This window comes from Gavialis gangeticus, unplaced genomic scaffold (assembly GCF_001723915.1).
Source record: "Gavialis gangeticus isolate Ggan-Ray unplaced genomic scaffold, GavGan_comp1, whole genome shotgun sequence".
In the NCBI taxonomy this organism is placed as follows: Eukaryota; Metazoa; Chordata; order Crocodylia; family Gavialidae; genus Gavialis; species Gavialis gangeticus.
The window spans coordinates 108,052,606-108,060,219 of NW_017728992.1; the positions used below are offsets into that span (position 1 = coordinate 108,052,606).

At 41.5% G+C, this 7,614-nt stretch overlaps 2 protein-coding genes across 2 annotated transcripts in view; one reads left to right on the forward strand and one right to left on the reverse strand.

Annotated features, from left to right (window-relative positions):
* Positions 1 to 3,764, reverse strand: part of TRAPPC8 (trafficking protein particle complex 8) — a 142,077-nt gene extending 138,313 nt beyond the window's left edge. Inside the window, exon 1 of the mRNA XM_019526701.1 lies at positions 3,710 to 3,764. The gene's annotated coding sequence lies outside the window, so the exon portion shown is untranslated. The remainder of the gene's footprint in view (positions 1 to 3,709) is intronic.
* The window catches only part of RNF125 (ring finger protein 125), a 38,123-nt gene that overhangs the window by 7,054 nt on the left and 23,455 nt on the right, over positions 1 to 7,614 (forward strand). The gene's annotated exons all lie outside the window — the stretch shown is intronic.

Genomic DNA, 7,614 nt, shown 5'->3' on the forward strand with positions numbered 1-7,614 from the left:
TCCCCACACTGCCGGCCCATGTTCATCTTGGCATCAATGACGACTCCAAGATCCTCTTCTGCCTCTGCACTGACGAGAAGGGAGTTCCCCAGCCTGTAGGTCTGCTGCTGGTTCTTCCTCCCCAGGTGCATCACCTTGCACTTGTCAGTGTTGAATCCCATCCTATTCTTGTCCGCCCACCCCTGTAACCTGTCTAGGTCCGATTGTAGCCTATTCTAACGTGCCCACATCCCCATGTCCAGCCTGAAACAGTCATGGAGGAGTTTGTGACCATTCAACCTTGTCATCCCTTGGGGTGCTTTGGCAAGCAAACATTCCCCCAGATCTTGGTAAGCACTCCTGATAAACTTATAAGTGGCCACCAGATTGTATCCCTCCCCTTTCCCCCCAGTTATGCTACTGGATGGAAACCTAACCTAAATTACACAGATAGATCCTTTTAAAGCTATTAACTTCAATAGTTACCTCCCAGATCTGATTGACACAAGGCATTTAGATTCCCAATGTGTAGTTTCAGGGTTTGCTTTCATTGCAATGTTAATCTGAGTCATGCCTCAATTGCTGCCCCTAACTTGAGACCTAAAACTTTATCTCAGGTGTGGATCAGGGTTATCTTAATAGCAGCCTAAGGAAAAAAGAACAAACCTGTGGGGAGTACTCACATGAGTCTCTTTACAACTGTGTATTTTATGCAGACAACCCTGTGTGGCAGCACAAATCAACCTGAAAGATGGTGAAAGCAAGTATTTAGGAAAAAAGAGGTATGGGGGGAGAGGGTGGCATTATAGGCTTGATTGTTCTGGCTCTCCTCAGCTTCCCAAGGATTGGTCTGATCAGTAGCTACCCCCAGAATCTGTACACCACAAAAGGAGGCATATAGCCAGTTTTGCTGCTCCCTTCTCTAAGTGAATGGCACATGGCTTCAATGAAGCTCAAAATGCAAAGCTCTACTGTCCTTGTATCTGAGCAGCTTTGTTTGCACTGTGGACTCCAGCAAGCACAGGAAATACATTGCACTGGTGAATTGTGACATGCTTGTTGCAGGACAGGCAGGCAAGTAAATCATCCCTTTCTAGTTTCATTCTTTCCATGCCATTCTCATGGTCTTGAAAAATAATGTGTTATATAAAGCTAGGACTTGAAAAAAATTACCAGATATTTCAATCAATTGTGCAGATCATATATTGCTTTTTCTTTTTTGGGGAGGGGAGGGGGGAGGGGGCTTTCAACAAAGTTCAGGAACAATATCCTGAGAAGTTTAGCTATTTCTTTTACCTCCACAATGGCTGTTCTTAAGTAAACCAGCTCCTTATTTACATGTCTATTGAACAAATAAAGTTGAATGGCAAATTGTTTTCAGGTTAGAACCACAAATATAGACAAGTGTTTGTTACAGCCGAAAACCTATCCAAACTTTTTATAGGGAGTGGAGGAGACAAGATACAGAGCAGTTTAGGAATATTATCTAATATACCTTGATGTAAAGCATTTCATCCTTTCCCTTGGTGATGATTTAGCAGGTAGAGTAAACAAAAGGGTCAGAGGGCAATTTGGTATCATAACCTGTGACATTAAAAGAGGAAGGCTGTCAGACAACTGGGGTGAACCATGATCCAGGGTTATTTAGCAAAGAATACTCTGTTTGTTAAGGAAATGGAAAATGCTGTTTAAAGTACAAAAGCAATCTAGATCAGAGGTTCCCATGCTTTTGCTTATTGCATACCCCCTTCCAGATTTACCAGCTGTCTGCATACCCCCACCAGCACACGTTTTATATTTTAACTCCTTAAATACCTATTATTATTATGAAAATTCAATCTGCTGTTGCATAATGTCTCCTATGTAACCCCCAGAGGTGTCTTGCCTGCCTGCCCCAGGAGTACACAGTCTGGAAACCCCTGATATAGATCAAAATGTGGCTTTATGACACAACTGTGGCTAAATCATACATATCTTTTATTTAGTCAGTCTATAAAGGTACATATCTACCCTTCCTTCTAAATCATATTATAATGTGGTTTACTCTGGGACAGAGGATTTATTCAGCCTTCCTCACCACACCCTTGAATAGTCTTCAACACTTGTTTAAAGTGAGTGCTGCCAGTGTGTGATTTCCATTGCAGTAGTGCTTCACACTACTTTGCAGTTTTGAAAGTCTGCATGTGATGCAAGACAGTTCAAATCAAGAACTAATTAAACTATATTATAGAATCATATTTTAACCCAGGTGAGATGCTATGCTTCAGACATTTTCCAAGGATTTTGCCTCATTGCCAGCTTCAGGTCAGCTCCACCCGTCATATTAATGACATTTGGAGCTTTAGATTCAGATCTCCAGGAAAATTGCTGTTGCCCATGTCACAGATTGAGAAATAGGAGGAACATGAAAGTTGGCACTGCCATAACTTCATGCTCTGTTTTTGGCTGTTGTGTGGGCTGGAAAAGACTGAAAGAGGCTGCTTGAGCAAATGGGAATGGAAAGCATGTTATTCTCTTGGTTTTTTTTTGGCTTTTTCCCTATGGCAGCCTCAGGCCCCCATTGCAACCAGTCCACTCTGTAAAGCACACAAAACACATTTTCTTACTCTTTTGCTGCTTTTTAGTCTGGTTAGACACACAGTAGGGGGGGAAAAAGCATGTACAGATCAAAGTAAAAATGAAAATATCAGTCAATGTTTATTGCTTCAGCTTTCAATCTAGCAAGCTTAGACAAAACATCAATAAAGCTTTCCTTATGATCCCAGTCTTATCTCAGAGAATTGTGCGGACACTATCTTGAGCAGTCTGTCAAGCGTGTCCACCGAGGTGCCTGATGTGACAGTTCCTGTGTCTGCTGCTGAAAGTTTCACAGTATAATTTCCATAGTCCTAATGTCGTTCTATTGCATTTTTGATAAATTCACTCACCTTCACAGGCCAAATCCTAAATTCCCATTCATTTAACTGAGAGCAGAATGTAGCCAAGACTGTAGGCTACTTTCTGCTTTTATTTAACATAAATGGCTAACAGGATCTGTACCTAGCAAACTTTTATAAATATTTTTCAGTCCTCTAATAAACCCACAGCACTATGCTTTCATACCAAATTATAACAGATTTAGAAGACAATTCCAGAGACAATTCTACTACATTTTCAACTAGACTGATGTTAAACTGGACAATTCTTCTGGTTCCCAACACTGCTTCCTTTCCAACTTTCCCAGCTTACAAGCTCCATTGTGATCTTGGGGGTAAACAAAATCTGAGATAACTGTGAGATAACTGATCTTTGTCTGATGTACTGTGAACTCATTCCCTCCCTCTTACTCTGTTCCTTAAGATTTCCTCCCCCAAACCAGCCCCTGTTCCCTTGACCTCCAGAACCCCAAATCAGGCTTCCTGTTTTGGAAGACCTCACACTTCCCACCAATATCAGCACATCACCCAAGCAAGCAGAAAAGTATCTAGTCAGTCTACCTGTGAACCTCTTTTTGGGGTGAGGCTCCATGCAGTCCATTTTTCACTGTCCTACCCCAATACCAAATAGCAAGACTTATTGCATGGGCATTGTTACCTAGATTACAGGTAACCTTGTGAGCAGGCTTCTGATAAAAGAGGGAGAAACAGGTGAACAGTCCAACCTTTTAATTGCTTGCACCTTAAAACATAAAAACAAACATTTATCCCAAAGTCTATCTGGCTACCTGCAACAGCACAACATAGATTCTCACCTATACTGGCTGGGGAGACTCAGGAGGTAGAAAGAGGTGGCGCACAGATTGGCAGCAGATCTTTTTGAATGTGCTCAGTTTTCCAAATTTCCCTCCAGCCTATGTCCAATTTTATAGATGGCTAGTTTTAATATTCTAGTACATAATATCCAATTGGTTTTATTTAAATTTCTTTGTTTCACTAAAACTTTTGGAACTGGACTGAACGAGATCTCTTGTAGACTTGGAAGGCGTCAATTAGTTGGAATTTATATCCTTGGGAAAGAGGTAGGGTTCCTTATCTCCTTTCCTTCCCCATTGTGGAATGCTGTTCTTGTTTCTTATTCACCTTACTTTATGGTCTTCACTGACAAGGCTGTTTTTGTTTTTACAAATTATTTAAGCATTTTAACAAAAATATATTTATTATAGCAAAATAACATCTAATACATTTGGTTACATCAATCAGTACTACTACTCTTAAGATAAAGCTATGAGATAATGTGTATATGGGTTATTTAATATACGTTTTTACCTTTCAGGTCTTGTGCTTTGTTTAATTGTGTTTGATGGCTTCCTTTACTTGCTGACCAAGTTAGTTGTCACATCTGCAAAGGTTCACGCTGCGGTCACTCAGAAACAGGCTTTAGGCCTTCTGCTTAGCAATACTTCTGTAGCTTAGCGTAGGCGCCTTGAAAATGGCCAAAGCTGGCAACAGTGTGCAGACAGAAAATTAGGAAGGCCAAGGCACAATTTGAGATATAGCTGGCAAGGAACATAAAAGACAATAAAAAGGAATTATTTATGAGGAAGACCTGAGATTCCACAGGTCCCTTGCAAAAGGCAATCTAGTCACAGATGATGCAGAGAAGTCTGAAGTATTTAATGCCTTTTTTATTTCAGTTTTCATGAATGGGGCAGCTACTAGCTAATGAGCTCAGTTGGCAGCAGCAATAGGGAAAGAGACAAACAGCCTAGAGTAATGGCAGATCAGATCAGGAATTACTTAGGGAAGGTACATGCGTTCAAGGCAGCAGGCTAAACAGGATGTACTACTGGAGGAATTGGTGGAAGTAGAACTCGTGAAGGTCGGGTGAGGTCCTGGATACCTGGAAAAGGGCAATGTAGTACCCATCTTTAAGAAGGGGAACAGGGAAAATCCAGGGAACTACAAACCAGTCTGACCTCTATACCTGGAAAGATCATGGAGCAGGTCCTTAAAGAATCCATTGTGAAGCACCTAGAATAGAACAAGGTGATCAGGAACAGTCAGCATGGATTCACCAAGAGCAAGTCGTGCCTGACCAATCTGATTTCCTTCTATGACAAAGTGACAGGCTTGTGGATGAGGGGAAGAGCAACAGATATGGTATACCTTGATGTTGGCAAGATTTTTGACACTATCTCCTATGACATCCTCATTAATAAGCTAAGATGAATGTACTGTAAGGTGGATACATAACTGGTGAGATATCATATTCAGCAAGTAGTCTTCAATGGCTCAATGTCTGGTTGGGAGGAGGTAGGGGGTTCCCCAGGGGTCTGTCCTGGGTCTAGTATCGTACAACATCTTCATTAATGATTTGGATGTTGCAATCAAGTGCACACTCAACAAATTTGTGGATGACATCAAGTTGGGTGGAACTGTACACATTCCAAGGGCAGGGCTAGAATGACCTGGATAAACTGGAAAAAATGTTGGCAATCAACCAGATGAACAAGGACAAGAGCAAATTCCTATGCTTGGGATGGAATAACCACAGGCACAGATACAAATTGGGGAATGACTGGCTTGGCTGCAGTACTGCAGAGAAGGACCTGGGGTTTATGGTGGACCAAAAGCTAAATATGATCCAACAGTGTGCTCTTGTTGCAAAAAAACCTAATAGCATCCTGGGTTGTATTAACAGGAGCATCACTTGCAAATCAAGATATGTGATTGTTCATCTTTATTTAGCACTAGGGAGGCCTCACTTGGAGTTCTATGTTAAGTTTTGGGCTGCACACTTCACGAAAAATGCAGACAGTTTGAAAGAGTCCAGCACAAGGCAATACAAATAATTAGGGGCCTAGAAGGCAAGTCTTATGAGGAAAGGCTGAAAGAACTAAGGTTATTTAACTTGGAGAAGAGAAGACTGAGGTGGAATTTGATAATAGACTTCAAATACCAGAAGGGTGATTACAGATATGGTAGAGATGAACTTTTCTCTGTGGCTGTAGGGAACAGGATGAGGAACAACAGCCTCAAACTGCAGCAGGGGAAATTTAGGCTGAAAATTAGGAGGAATTTTGGGTACCTGTACATGTGGCGGATGTCTGCTCTAATGAGTGCTAATTAGCACATGTGGGAGCAGACTCAATTAATTGAGTCTGCCAGAGCATGTTAATTAACATGCTCCAGCAGCCTCCATGTCACATCTGTTCAGGATCCCCACACTACAAATAGGTGGCAGGAGTGCTTGAATTACAGCTCATCAAATGAGTTTAAGTTCAAGCACCCCACCACCATTTTGAAGCACAGGATGCTGAATACACTGACACTGCAGGTGCTTTAATTAGAGCTGCTCTTGAAGCTGCTCTAATTAAAGCTCCCTCTCCTCCATGTGTACGGACACTTTTTCTGACTAGGAGAGTGGCCAGGCATTGGAACAGGCTACCTGGAGAAGTTGTGGAATCTCTGTGCTTGGAAACTTCCAAAAGCAGATTAAACAGTCACTTGGCTAGGATGGTTTATAGTTGGGGATGATCCTGCCTTGAGCAAGGGCCTGGACCTGATGATCTTGTGAGATCCCTTCTAGTCCTATGATACTATGACTCCTTAGATCCCACCCCCAACAGGCAACTGGGCAATACCTGGCATTTCCTGTTCAGTGTCCCCTCCTTCTAGTACCCTCAGCTTTGAGCTTTTAAAACATACTCCATTGATTTTTAAAATATACTTTCATTTTGTCCCAAGGAATAATTTATATTTTTGCTCTTTGGCCCCAGATGCAATACAGACTCAGGCCTTTTGTCCAGTGTGGGTTTATGCCCCCTCTCCCAAAGTTCAAATAGGCCCTCAAACCTTCTTCAGGCCCAAATTCCTTCCAAGACTGTTATCAAGTTGGAATTCAAAAGCATCCAACTTTCCCCATGTGTCTTAAGTGTCTGTATTTATGACAGAAGATTTACTTAGTCTACATGAAGTAAATTATAGGTCACCCAAGCACTATCATGTGCCCAGTGCAGAATTACAGGTAATATACGTTTAGGTTAATGACAGTTACCTTTAATTCAGATTCCACTAAGTGAATAGACTCCTCCCTTTCCTATTCCTTTCCAATTACTACAACTTCTGTCATAATAGATTTCTATTCACAATATCAAATGCAAAAGAAAAATCTAATGGGTGAACATATATGCAGGTCTTCTCTACTGAGCACACCAGTGTGCAATGCTGCTGCAAAAGCAGGATTATCGTGGCTCGTGTTCAGACAAACTGAGGGCCCCAATACTCCATTCCCCCAGGGCAGAGTATTCATACTGCATTAATCTGAATCCGAAGAGCACAGAACTGCAGCATGCTGATGTATGGCGTCTTTACCACGGTGTTTAGGTAACTGAACACTATCTGTGCCCACAGCATTCACATGTTACTCAGAATTGCTAATGGAGTCTTACTGGTACACAGTTTTTCTTACTGTAGAAACAGCCCTATAACGTCTGTAATGACCTGCATTCTCACCTTATAAACAACACTATAGACTGAGTTGCTAGAAGCAAATATTAACTGACTAGAACTGTGGTAGAAACTGAACATCCTGACAATCAGTGGTGATGTCAAGTTCTGAATCGTAGCACTTCTTCATTTTAAGTGAAATTTGGGGGAGGAAAGTGTTACATTTGTTTTGTTCTTTTTTATGTAGGTTCTGTCACACTGTTAGGTA